The sequence below is a fragment of the Canis lupus genome, chromosome 4, assembly GCF_011100685.1.
Source record: "Canis lupus familiaris isolate Mischka breed German Shepherd chromosome 4, alternate assembly UU_Cfam_GSD_1.0, whole genome shotgun sequence".
NCBI classification, from domain to species: domain Eukaryota; kingdom Metazoa; phylum Chordata; class Mammalia; order Carnivora; family Canidae; genus Canis; species Canis lupus.
Window position 1 is genome coordinate 56,564,580 of NC_049225.1, and position 13,742 is coordinate 56,578,321.

Sequence of the window (13,742 nt, forward strand, 5' to 3'; positions counted from 1 at the left end):
GAGAGGTGGAGGAAGGCTGATAATTTAGAGATAGTGATAGAAACAATTGTGTTGTAATGGAGCATAATGGAAGATTAGTTTGAATCTTTCCTAATGTTTAGTTGTTGTTGTTATTTAAAGTGGCAGCTCCATTCTCTTGGACATGGAAATCATCTTTTCATTTGTGTTTAATTTCATACATTCAGTGGTTCAACTTCTTCCATTTCTTCCTTTGAAATACATCTCAGGTTTGAACTTCCTTTCCTCCCTCATATCCTCTAAATCTGGATTACTACCACCTTGTGTGTGCCTGTGTGTGTATGTGTGCCCACATACAGCTCCAGGAGGTCAGACTTTGTGGTATCTTACTATTTTATCCTAGCCCCCAAAACAGACCCTGAAACTGAATAGGTGCTCAACTGATACAATTTAAAATGAACAGATGGATTAGTAGCAAAGGGTGGGTGGTTCAGCTGCTTTGCCCATCAGAGACTGCCTCTCAGGAAGAAATCAGTCTGTCTACTGTCTACAGATCTGATCATCCATTCTTTTCTTTTTTCTTAAAGTTTTAATTTAAATTTCAGTTAGTTAATACACAGTGTAATATTAGTTTCAGGTATACCATATAGTGATCCAACACCTCCAATCAATACCTGGTTCTCATCATAACAAGTGCACTCCTTCATCCATATCACCTATTTCACCTATCTCTCCACTCACTTCCCCTCTGGTAACCACTAGTTTGTTCTCTATGGTGGAGTTTGTTTCTTGGCTTGCCTTGCTCTCTCTCTTTTTACCCTTTGCTCATCTGTTTTGTTTTTTAAATTCCACATAGGAATGAAATCATGGTATTTGTCTTTCTCTGACTGACTTATTTCGCTTAGCATTATACTCTAGCTCCATCCACATCATTGCAAATGACAAGATTCCATTCTTTTTTTTGTAGTTGAGTAATATTCCACTATGTGTCCGTGTGTGTGTATCACATCTTCTTTATCCATTCATCAGTTGATGGACATGGATTGTTTCCATAACTTGCCTATTGTAGATAATGCTGTTATAAACATCAGGGTGAATGTATCCCTTTGAATTAGTATTTTTGTGTTCTTTGGGTAAATACCTAGTAGTGCAATTGCTGAATTGTAGGGTAGTTCTATTTTTTTAAAGATTTTTAAAAATTTATTTTGAGAGGGAGAGATAGAGCACACACGCACGTGGGTGAAGGAGGGGTAGAGGAAGATGAAGAGGGAGAAAAGCAGATGCCCCCTTGAGCAGGGAGCCTGATGCAAGGCTCCATATCATGAACCTGAGATCATGACCTGAGCTGAAATCAAGAGTTGGATGCTTAATCAGCTGAGCCACCCAGGTGCCCCAGAGCAGTTACATTTTTAAGTTTTTGAGTAACCATACTGTTTTCTAGAGTGGCTGCACCAGTTGGCATTCCTACCAACAGTGGAAAAGGGTTTCCAATTTTTCCACATTCTTGCCAACACCTGTTGTATCTTGTATTGTTGATTTATGCAAGTGACATATCTGATAAAGTGTTAGTATCCAAAATGTATAAAGAACTTATAAAACTCAACATACAAAAAGTGAATGATCCAATTGAAAATGGGAGAAAACATGAATAGACATTTTTCCAAAGAAGACGTATGGATGGCCAGTAGTCACATGAAAAGATGCTCACCATCACTCATCATTAGGGAAATAAAAATCAAAACTACAATGAGACAGCACCTCAGACCTGTCAGAAAGGCTAAAATCAACACAAGGACCATTCATTCTTTATTCATGAATGCCTGAAATCCCTTGTGAAAAGAGATAGGTTAAAAAATGAATTAATTGCAGTGTTAGCCAGGACTCTGTCAGTAATAGAACTTGAACTAAATCAAGTAAAAGGGGGAACTTACTGTAAGGCTGTGAGTTATTTTCATGGAACTCACAGGTAGAGATGTAGCTGGATCCTAGAAAGGGGCTCAAATGAAGACAATGAGACTTTAGGTCTTTGGACTTACTTTCCTTTCTTGTTGTCTGCTCTTGTCTATAGTTTATAATTAACACTGAAGAACAGTTTCCTCTTTTTTCTTGGACCATAGGAATGCTAGTTTATAGCCATGCCCTACCTCCTAAATCTGTATCTCCTTTATTCAAGAGACTTGCCTACTCTAGAATCTCTCAATTCTATTTCCAAAAGAAAAGAGTCAAGCATCTGTAACTTGGGGACAGAGTCATATTGTACAAGCATGGCTTTTAGGGGCTCATGGCCTGAGGAGTAGTTAAGGAGATGCTGGGGAGCTTTGCAGATACTGTGAAGGGGTCTATAGTTACTATTATATCCAAGCCTTAGGCTGGATGGAACAGGCTATCTTTGTCAGCCAAACTCTATTGCGCTTTCTTCCTTGGAATAGCCTATCTGGATTCAATCCATTTTGGTCAAGGATTTCACAAGAATATTCAGAAGAGGGGAAAAATAATTGTAGTACTAATGGAACACCACAGAAATGGGACTGTATGGGAAAGTGGAACAATGTTAACACACGAGCTTTGGGATTAGTGGTACCTTTTATTAAGGACACAGCTCTCTACTGTTTACCTTCATTATTCTCCCTCCAAGTAAGGTTGCTAGATTTAACTGGTTATGTATGTCCCATGAAGTATTTAGGACATACTTATGCTAAAAAATTATTCATTGTTTGTTTGAAATTATCATTTAACTGGATGTCCAGCATTTTATCTGGAGATCCTAACCCCAACCCTATTAGGCATTTCATACCTTATCAGAGTCTTCTGATGAATAAGTAGTATAGCTCCAATTGCTTTCTCCTCTACACACAACCCAGTCAAAACGGATTTCTCTCCCTTCTACATTCCCATAGGTTTATTTGGTCAATCTACAAGTCTTTATCGAGTACCTACTATTTATTTACCAGGCATTTTGCTAGCCATAAGAAGGAGGTGATGTCTAAGATGTCCCCGCCCTCACCTATCAGAATTCTCAGTGCTATATATGAGTGCGTGCTCTCTGCCTAATTGCACACTAGGGGCTCCTCATGTCTCAACTTTGATTTCTAGCATAACATCTCACACAATTGTCAAATGTGCTCAAAGAGTTCGAGAGGGAAAGGTTCTGGAAAGTGTGGCTGATGGATTGAAATACTTTGGCCTCATTTGTGATTTCCTAATAGGCTGAATCTTTCTAGAGGTTTGGTTACTAATCAATCCTACGTGTCAGTGCATAGTCTCTATGAAATATTCCTGGATGATATGGAACTTTTTTGCACATAGGTAGACTAAGTGTTGGGCAAAGCAATGTTGGGGGAGGGGCACAGAAGTGAAGCAAAGAGTCTTCAGGGAAAAGAAACCATTACATTTAATGCAAGGGGTGGACTACTGTTTTCTCTAACCCTGCAGCAGTCTTAGAAAGTGTCTGGGGATTCAGACACAACTTGGAGTAGCATTTCAGCGAGTATTACATTTCATATAATATAGGAAAAGGCAATTCACTTTTTCTGAAGGTGTTGATGACTGCTCTTATTTCTGAGGAGAGTTCTCTATACTCATGACAGTTTGACTCCTTCCCTCTGAGTGCTCCCTCCTTCATCAAAGCAGTATAAACTTCCCAAGCTCAAGGAAACCTTGGACATCAGAAAGGCTACCCCTTTTATTTAGCTGATCAGGGTAAACAGTTTAGAAAGGTGAAGTTACTTGTGTGAGGCCACATAGGAAATTCATCTTTTGATTCCTAGTCCACTACTTCATCGTCTCCATAAATGGTTTACAAACTTTTGGAGTATTTTTAAGCAAGTCTTAAAAAAATTGTATGAGGGATACATATGCACACACATATATACATACACACATACAGATGCATGCACACACATACAGATAAGGGTGGAATTGCCCTGAGTAAAGTAGGGGCCAGTTTTCCTTTCACATCCCTTTGGAGCACCCCCCAAAGAATCATGGGATGGGGGAGAGTCTGCTTACATAACCACTACAGTATCCCATATTTTTCCTAACTTTGACCCTGAAAATTTTTTTGTAAGAAATCAAATAGATTTTTGGCCATAATCATTCTAAAGTGTGAGAATATGCTAGGCTTGCTCCATTTTGTCTCTAATGCAGAACAGAAATCTGGTGCGGGGGAGAAATTACAGACAGCCAGGAAGATGTCTAATACAGTTTGGGAACCGAAAGGGTGATGGGAAAAACTGTCATCCCCCAGCCAAGCTGAAGGATGAAGATAACATGATCAGTATCTCTGCACCCACCCACTGCTTTTCAGCAGGAACACAATCTAGTTTCCTTCCTCTGTGTTTTGTGTTTCTACACTCAGATCTATGATAGATAGGATCATCAAGTGCATTTTAACATAACAAGATTTTCCCCCAAAGGTAAATACCCAATACAGCTATTTCTACCACTTGTTAGTGATAAGGAAGATGGAAGAAGACACAAGACGCCTGCAATGATGAAAGCTTTTAGAGTATCTTTCCCATGAGTGTGGGACACAGCACTATTTATTGGATGATTACATCTCTGGACAGACTCTTTTATCATTCATAGACTGAGGCAGAAATTCATTTTTTCTTCGCAATTCCCTAGATCCCGTCTAACCTAACAAAGATGGTAGCTCTCCTTAATTTCAGATTTCAACTTTTTAGACTTTAGAAAACAAATTCTTAATAGATAATTATCACTATAATAGAATCAGAGAGAAGAAATAAGACTCTTTGGAAGGCACTGTTTATTCCCCCCCTCCCCCCCAGCACTTTGCTATTAAGCTAACAGATGGGCCCATCTTGCTTTTCAATCTTCCCCTGGGGTTGGTATCTGAAGTCTTTTTTGGATTATGAAAGATATTTACATGTTTAAAGGGACTGTCCCTTTAGCTAAAATGCAAAAACCACTTGGGCATAAGCATAGAAAATCTCTTCATTCTGAGATGGAGAGCTATCAGCACCATCCAAGGCATTTTTGCATTTAGATTTTTCTTTTGTCCTTGCAGTTATTTTTAGATGATACCAAGAATTTTCAGCTCTCACTTTAAGAGATAAAAACAATCAAAAGTTGAAATACCCTAAACCCCAATCCTAAAGCAAGAGCCATGATATATTACCAGAGATCTGCCCCCAACCCCTTGCTGAAAGATCTCTGGTCCATAGTGCCCTTATATTTTGTTGGTTTAAGGGGAGTTTTCTTCTAATATGATACACATTTTCAGTTCTAACCTCATGACCAAACAAAGCAAAAATATATTTGCAATGTTTCTGAATTAAAGGTGAGTTTTACATTTTATTTTCTGAATAATAAAATATACTTTATTACAACCAAAGAAATTCTACTAAAAACAAATTCTACCCTATTTAACATCAATAGAACTTGTGTGCAATAAATAATTAAGTAGTAACATCCTGAAGATCAGTTCATTCAATTGCTAGTATTTGGTAATTGCATTCTTTCTCCTTGCTACAACCCTGCAAACTTTGTCTATCTCCCTTAATCCTGCTGCGAGGTTCACTTCTGCTCAACCCAGTGCAGGTAGTACAAGTGAACATTCAGACTTGATGTTTTTGCTGGAGCAGGTCACTGGTGTCGATAGGACCTTTGGATATACTCAGTCACTCAGTGAGGACCTTGTGATCTTTGTCCATGTGTTATGACAGAGTAGCCACAGATGACGGAACTCTGAGAAGTTCTGTCATCTTCCTGTGTAACCACTGAAATAATTGGTACCACTCCAGCCCCCTACAGGCTTCTGTGCTGGGGGCACCATATCTCCATTCTCCTTATATTATAGTAGAAGTAAGTCTGACTCCTTATCTAACCTTCTGTGGTTGTTTCATTTTCCCTGTATCCTCTTCCAAAGCAACTACCTTTTCTCCATTATCATTCTCAGCATGGACCTTGTGGATAAGTGCAGGAATTCTTTACTGTCTGTGCAGGAAAAGGTTGATAAAGAATGCTGTCCTTAGAGAGGCCTATTTACACAATTGACCCTTGGCTGGTGTCTGAAAAATTGGATTTTGAGAGGTTTCCATAATTCCATAAATGATTCTCTCCCTGTGCCTAAACTGTTTGTACAAATGATGTGGTTTATGCTACACGTTTGCTTTTGTTCTGGGAATCTGGAATTTCAGAATGTGTTAGGCAAAGGGTGTCTACATGAGTAGCCCCCAGTAAAAACTTTGGGTTCTGAGTCCCTAATGAACTTCCTGATAGAGAGCACTTCATAAATGTCATAATTTGATGCTGGAAGAATTAAGCACAATCCTATGTGACTCCACTAGGAGAGGACTATTGGAAGCTTGCTCCTAGTTTCCTCTAGACTTTGCCTTTTTCCTTTGTTCATTTTGCCTTGTATTCTATGATAACTTCTATTGTAATAAATATTAGCTATGTGCTGAGTCTTGTCATTCTAGTGAATGATCAACACTAGGAGTGGTCTTGGGGAATCCTCTTTCTAACATAGTGGCTCTTCAGCTCAGGACTCTAGCCTCTACAATTGAGCATTTATCCATAGACTGCTGTTGCTCTCACAGCTGTAGAAACAAGGGAGTTTCATTGCAGATAGTGTGGCAGCAACATTGTCCTCATTCCACTTCTTCTTCTTCTTTTTTTTTTTATTGAGCTGTGATTTACTTAAGTGAGATGTTCAAAGCCTCTTATTTAATTCATGGGATGTATTTCTAGAAAAACCAGCTTTTACTGGGTAGAAGTTGATGATAATGTTATTCTGAAGTTAAATCCTGGGGCCTATATATATAGTTGGAGCTGCAGTTGAGGTTGCTATGAGGTGTGTTTGTAACAGGTTGGGAGAGTACTGGTGATGTTTAATTTTATGTGTCAACTTGGCTGGGTCATGGGATGCCCAGGTACATGTTAAACATTCTGTACACATCTTTGAAGGTGTTTGGGAGTAAATCATTCTTTAAATGATTGGATGAGATTAACATTGAATTGGGAGTGGGTCTCATCCAATCATTTAAAGAGCTGAATAGAACAAAAAAGTCTGGCCCTTTTTTTGGCCTGACTGCCTTGAGCCAAGACAACAGTTTTATCCTGCCTTCAGATTTAATTTTTTTTTTTTTATTTACGATAGTCACACACAGATTGAGAGAGAGAGAGAGAGAGAGAGAGGCAGAGACATAGGCAGAGGGAGAAGCAGGCTCCATGCACCGGGAGCCCGATGTGGGATTTGATCCCGGGTCTCCAGGATCGCGCCCTGAGCCAAAGGCAGGCGCCAAACCGCTGCGCCACCCAGGGATCCCCTGCCTTCAGATTTAAACTGAAACATAAGCCCTTCCCGGTTCTTGAGCCTGTTGGACTTCAAACTGGAACTTATGCCATTGGCTCTCCTGGGTCTCTAGCTTGTACACTCCCTGCAGATCTTGGGACATTTCAGCCTCCATAATCATGTGAGCCAATTCCTTTTAGTAAGTATCTCTCTCTCTCTCAAGGTAAATTTCCTTGGACAACCCTGACTAATGGTCCTCAAACTAAACCTCTTGAATTAGGCATTGAGAGGGACAACCCTACATGAGGTATGGTATTTGTCTTTCTTGGGTTTGGAGTGAACCTATCCACAGGAGCACCAGTGCTTTCAGATGAGATCTGTTCATGACTCTAAATTTTCATCCAGAGCTATTATTCCCAAATATCATTTTCTTACAAGATGAATATTTTTTCTTTTCCTTTACTATGTGTCTTTATACTCTTTCCTAAAGCTTGTTTCTTTTTTATTTTCTTTTATTTCTTTACTTTGGATTCATATGTATATTTATGATTTTCATCTTGGCTGCTATTCCCAGGTGCCTTTATACCCAAGACTATGATTCTTGGTCCTTATTATTCCCCTTTTATTATTTTCTTTCTTTCCTTTGAACAAGAACCCATAGCTCCTTATCTATAGACATAGCCTGCTCTTATGTGTTTTCCACAAACACTGGCATAAAGCTTCAGCTGTCTTTGGTAAAGACACATTGGGAGACAATATGCTCATGAGAGTTGTGCAATGGGCAATGTGTTCTCAAGAATAACATTTGAGGTGGGAAAATTTACAAAGTGGTATGGAAATGGAGCTCCAGCTCTTATGTTATAATGATACCACCCATTGGGAAAGCTCATGCCTGCTCTTTTTGTCTGCTTCTTCCTTAATCTTCTTCCTATGTTTTCCTTTCCAGACATTTGGTTATACTTTCCTCTGGTTCTCCAACTGTAGGCTGATTTGTGGTTTTAACAAGCTCCCCAGTGATTTTTGAAATGCTTGGTCTGAAAACCACACTAACCACACTACCTGATCTCTCTGCCTCCTAGTCCTTTTATAAACAAGTCCAGCCAGTGGACATAGCCTGAGAAAGCAGGGAAGGGGTCATGGATGGCATCTGAACCTTGGATTGTGGGAAATCAGAGCAGTTCCTCTGGGCTTCTTTTGGTTTTGAGAAATGAGCTGAACAATATAGATAGTATTCCTGGGAGCTTAGATGGATTCATTCTATCATTCCAACTGTTGTCTCTTGAGAACCAGGATTGAAACTGTACTAGAAGGCTTTGTTTCTGGGAGTGTTGATGAATTAGAAAGAAGACCAATGTGAACCCAAATGTAATCCCCTTCTGGGTGATGAGAGACGAAATGAAAAGACACCAAAAGACACCACCATTAAAGACTCCTTGTTAATATGACTAGATGAGAAAACATTTAAAATCAATGAAGAATGAAACAGGCTTCCCAAGAAGAAAGAACATTATGAACTGCATTGTGGCAAAGTATTAAGGATTGAGAGAAGCCAAATTTTTTTCAATGTTGCTAATTTGATGTGGGAGATTTTTCATAGATATCAAACTCAGTGACATCAAAATGAAGGGGTCCAAACTGTTATGTACCCAGGGCTCTTTGTGGCTACCCTCTGTGACATTGGCTTTGTCAGGGATTCCACTCCTGGAAATCCTTGGCATTAAAAATGCATCACCTTGTGAAGACATTAAACAGTTGGCTCAAGGAAAAAAGAATGTAGCCAAGAGAAAGTTTTTATTATAACAGTGTTTTTTAATGCTTCCTGCAATGGTCATGCCAGAGACAGAAAGGGACATCAGTGTCCATCATTTAACTTTCCAGGCTTGAATTTGCAGGGTTTTCACCCCATAGGGAATCTGTCCAACAGAAGTAGGAGGTAAGGCATAAATTTAAGCCACAGGCTTTCAATTTTCTGGTATATAAGTTAGAGCCAGAAATATGAGACACACATTTTTAGTTTTCTGATAGCCACATTAAAGAAAGGAAAAGGAAACAGGAGAAATTAATTTAAAATACATTTTATTTAACCCAATTATATGAAATAAAATACATGACAACATGTGATTAAAGTAAAAATTATTAAAGAAATATTTTCTGTTCTTTATTTTTTGTACTCACGCTTTAAAATTCTACAGGTTTTTTGTTTTGTTTTGTTTTGTTTCGTAAGTTTTATAAGTAAAAACTTCTAGAACACCTCATTTCAGACTCACCATGTTTCAAGTGCTCAATAGCCACATGTGGCTGCTGGTTAATGTAATAGCACAGTTCTACTGTTTGTTTGCCTCTTTTGAGTTGCTTTGGCTGCAAAAGTGATGCTTGCATGATTCATGATTCAGCCAGCTATAGTTCCAATTTATATGGTGAATGGAGATGTGGCTTATACATTTCCACTTTTTGTATGAATGTAGGACTCTATTTAAATAGTTGAACATACCCATCAATTGGTATTGCTATAATATTTTTATGTTATTATAGTACATAGAGTAAGAGTTGTAGAAATGCAATACTTTAAAACAAATACTCAACTCTTACCTGTTAGTATGTACCAGCATTGTTCTAGGAGCTAGGGATAAAGTAATGAACAAGACAGGTATGGTCATTGTCCATATGGAGTCCACATTCTTGAGTGAGGATACAGGCAATAATTAAACAAATAAACATATTGTGTGTTGATTATATAAATGCTATGGAGAAAAACAGGAAAGGGATTAGAGTGTTGAGGGAGACTTTACTTGTAAATTCTAACATTATCCAGTAGTGACTTAAAGTCTTTCTTCTTTTTCCTCTGAGGACCTTAGAGAGCGATACCCTTGTGCCCACTTTTCATCTCTTTACTTCAGTGACCCTCTATCCCTTCCTCCCAAAATCTAGAGCCTACAGAATTAAAGACACTGTATTTTATTCTTTCTGGTACAGATGTTAATATGTCCAGGGAGAATTATCCAACTGATATTTTGAAGCTCAAGGAAAAATACTTTTGAAATTTTTTGATTTTAGTTCTATCTCAGCTCACTGATAGCAATGGGAGATAAAAATGATTGGTGAGGGTGTTTGCATGAAGACATATGACGTTGTATATCTAAATCATGAAAACTATTTACTGTTACTATTTTTTCCTTTCTGAGATGACTTTGCTCCTATTTACTTATATAATATTGTTCCAATTTGTCAAACTTTTGACAAATGACTGAAACACAGTTCAAGCAATTAAATATTTAAAAGGATAATTATTGACTCACAACTGTAAAGTCTAGAGTACATGGCTTCAGGCATAGCTGGATCTAGGTAATCAAATGAAATCACTGGGAATTTATGTTTCTCTACCTCTCAGCTCTGATTTTTACTGTATTGCTTCACTTAGGGCTTTTTCCATGTCATGGTAATATGGTTTACAGTCTGCCAGCTTAACAACCCATGTGAAAATTCCTTTTTCACCATTGGAGTCAGCAAGGATTTCTGGTGGCTTTCAGTGGCTGTACCTATCCACAGGGGATTCAGTGTTATGATTTGCCTATCATGGGTTACACATTTACTTTTGCACCTGTGGTGGAATTAGTCCCATAATGAAGACATGATCTGAAAAAGGAGGAGAGGTGCTTCCATGAGAAGAAAGTATAATGGTTACTGGGGAAGCAAATAAACAAACAAAAAGCCAAACAAAAAATAAAAGAAGATAGTAAGGAAGGAAGGAAAGAAGGAGAGAAGGAAGGAAGGAATAATAGCATTCACATCATGAGCTATCTATGACAGGTATGACAGGTAGCATGATTTGGAGAAAGAGCCCTGAGCTCCAAGCCAAAAGACTAAGTCTGGGTACTCTATATTCTACAAATTACTAAGAAGCTATTTTGCATTCTTAAATGTCACTTGTGGAGTGGGGATAATATTCCTTGTTCCACTTAATTTACATGGCTGCTGGGAAGAATAACTTTTGATCAAGGATGTATAAAAGATGTGCATATCTTAAACTATAGCACAAATATTTTATAATCCACAATCACTAGTTCCTTTATCAACCAATTGCAATTCAAGAGACTAGATGAGAAAATACTTTCCGTTCAAACACTTTGAGTTATGGAAAATATAGCTATAGAAGAGCTAATTTTTAAAGACATTAAAATAGAACTTACTAAAGTTTTAAACAAGGAATATAAAGTACCTCTTATACAGTAAGCAATAGGAGGAAATAGATGGAAGATTTTTTAGAATCTTCCTTCAACTTCTCACTCTCAATTTCTCTTTCCATTTAGGAGCAGCTGTTTTGCTGTCCTCCCCTATGGCTCCAAGGTTTCTAAATTACTGCCTTGAAAGGAAGTCCATAAGTAGATAATCTCACAGGAGCAAGAGATTCTGTTAATATCTAGCTCGGTTGGCAGTACCCTAAATCTTTTGCATTAGTTTAGGTCTTCCAAGAAACAGAAGCCAAGATGGGATTAAATGTCCAAGGATTCATTAGGGAAAACAACTTAGAGAAAAAGTGTGGAGGGAGGCAGGAGAGTCTAGGGGAGCTATCTACTCTCTCATTTCTGTGTACTCTTTACCCGTATTAATTTTGGCTTGATCAGTGCTAAACTCAGTTTTAGATAGTATGATCTTAGGGATCAAAACCACAACTAGAGAAATCACAAGTTTGGCTAATTCCAAGGATTAAGGTCCAAGATTAGTCCAGAGGAAGATTGAAACCCTTCATCCATTTGTAAGCTCTGTCTGGAGAGTCTTCATTAGCAAGATTAATCACATTTGGAAATAATTGAACTCTTTTAACCTAGCATAAAAAGCCATATTTGATTATGACTCTGCCTTTCTCCTCAGTCTTATTTCCCTCACTCATTAAGCTGCAGCTACACAGGCTTTGTTTCTGTTCTTTGAATATACCAAGCTCATTCTCCTCGAGGTTGCTTTCCTGGAATGACTTAATTTGGCTGGCAGATTCTTGTCTCCAGACCCTGTTGTAAATATTACTTTTTCAGAGAGGCTTTCCTTACCATCCAGTCTGGAGTTGCCACTTCTTATCTATCATGCCACCTCATTCTAATTCTCTGCATTGCCTTTACCAGAACTGGGTGTATATATATTTTCTTTGTGTTTAGTATCTTTGTCTACTACTTGAATGTAAGTTCCAGGAATGTAGAACTATTATTTATCTTGTTGACCACTCACTGCACTTCTAATCTAGAGCCTAGAACAATCATTTTACAGAAGGACACCAATAATTCCTTATTGAATGAGTTAAGGGAAATGGGTGAATGACGGTTGAACAGCTTCAGCACCACGGAAAGCTCCAAACAAGTCTTTAGGTTTCCCAAACTTTTGGAGAAATGGATCCGGTTTCTGACTTGTAATTAGAGGGCAGAGATTCTCTGAGAGGTTGAGACCTTTAGGTGTCTTGATTGGTTGGGATGGCTCAAACAGCATCTGCCAGATGTTTCCCCTCCAGCTTGGGTCTGTCTTGTCATGACTAAGATTTCCCTTATCAAAGCTGGCCAGGTCTCTTGGGAATACTACCTTAAACTAACTTTTTCTTCTCTATGTTTTGTGCAGAGTTATTTTTCTTTTCCTCAGGGCAGCGTCTAGTCATTGAGTACCTCCTATGTGCCAAGAATTGTGCTTGTTGTTAAAAATTCAGAATTGAATAAACAGGGTTCTTATTCTGAGGGGTTTACTGTTCCCTCACAAAAGTAGGCTACAAAAGAAAAATGAAAAGTGCTATGGGATAGAGATAATAGAATGCCTGAATAACTGTTTATCAGTAGAGAGCACAGTTTTAAAGAGCTGACAAGAGTTTATAGTGCAGAACATTCAGAAAGGACATTCTAGAGAGAAAAGCATAAAAAGAGTCAGGAAAGTATATGATGAATTCAGAAACTCGATGGTTGGAATACATATGGTGGTGAGGAGCAGAAGGAAATGAAGCTGAAGTGGTAGGATGAGGCCAGATTATATAATATGTGAATGTGGTACAAATTGGACCTTTTTTTTTTTTCTAATAGTAGATAGGCTTAGAAAGGGTTTTAAGTAGGAGATAAATAATTTCAGATGCTGCTTTGGGATTATCATTGTAAAGATTGAAGGATATAATGGATTAAACAGGGCTTCTAAAACAAAACCACCATCCTGTGGTAAGTAGTAGTTGTCATTCTTACTGTTGCAAGTAAAATCCTTACTAGGAGCTGCTTAGTGGCATGTTTATTTGGATCAGTGCAGTTAATAAAGCCCCCCTACTTAACACAAGTGATGCAAATTTGTAACAAAAAATATAGATGAATAAGAAAAATAAATCATCCCTTAACTCAACACTCAGAGAAAACTATAGTTAGAAGTGTATGTGTGTGTATTTTGAGGGAAGCTATTAGGCACATATATTTTGTACATATTCTTACATATGCTTTTTTTGCTTCATAATACATCATGGACATAATTAATCATATCAATAATAATATACCTTCCTCATTATTTTAATGGCTGTCTA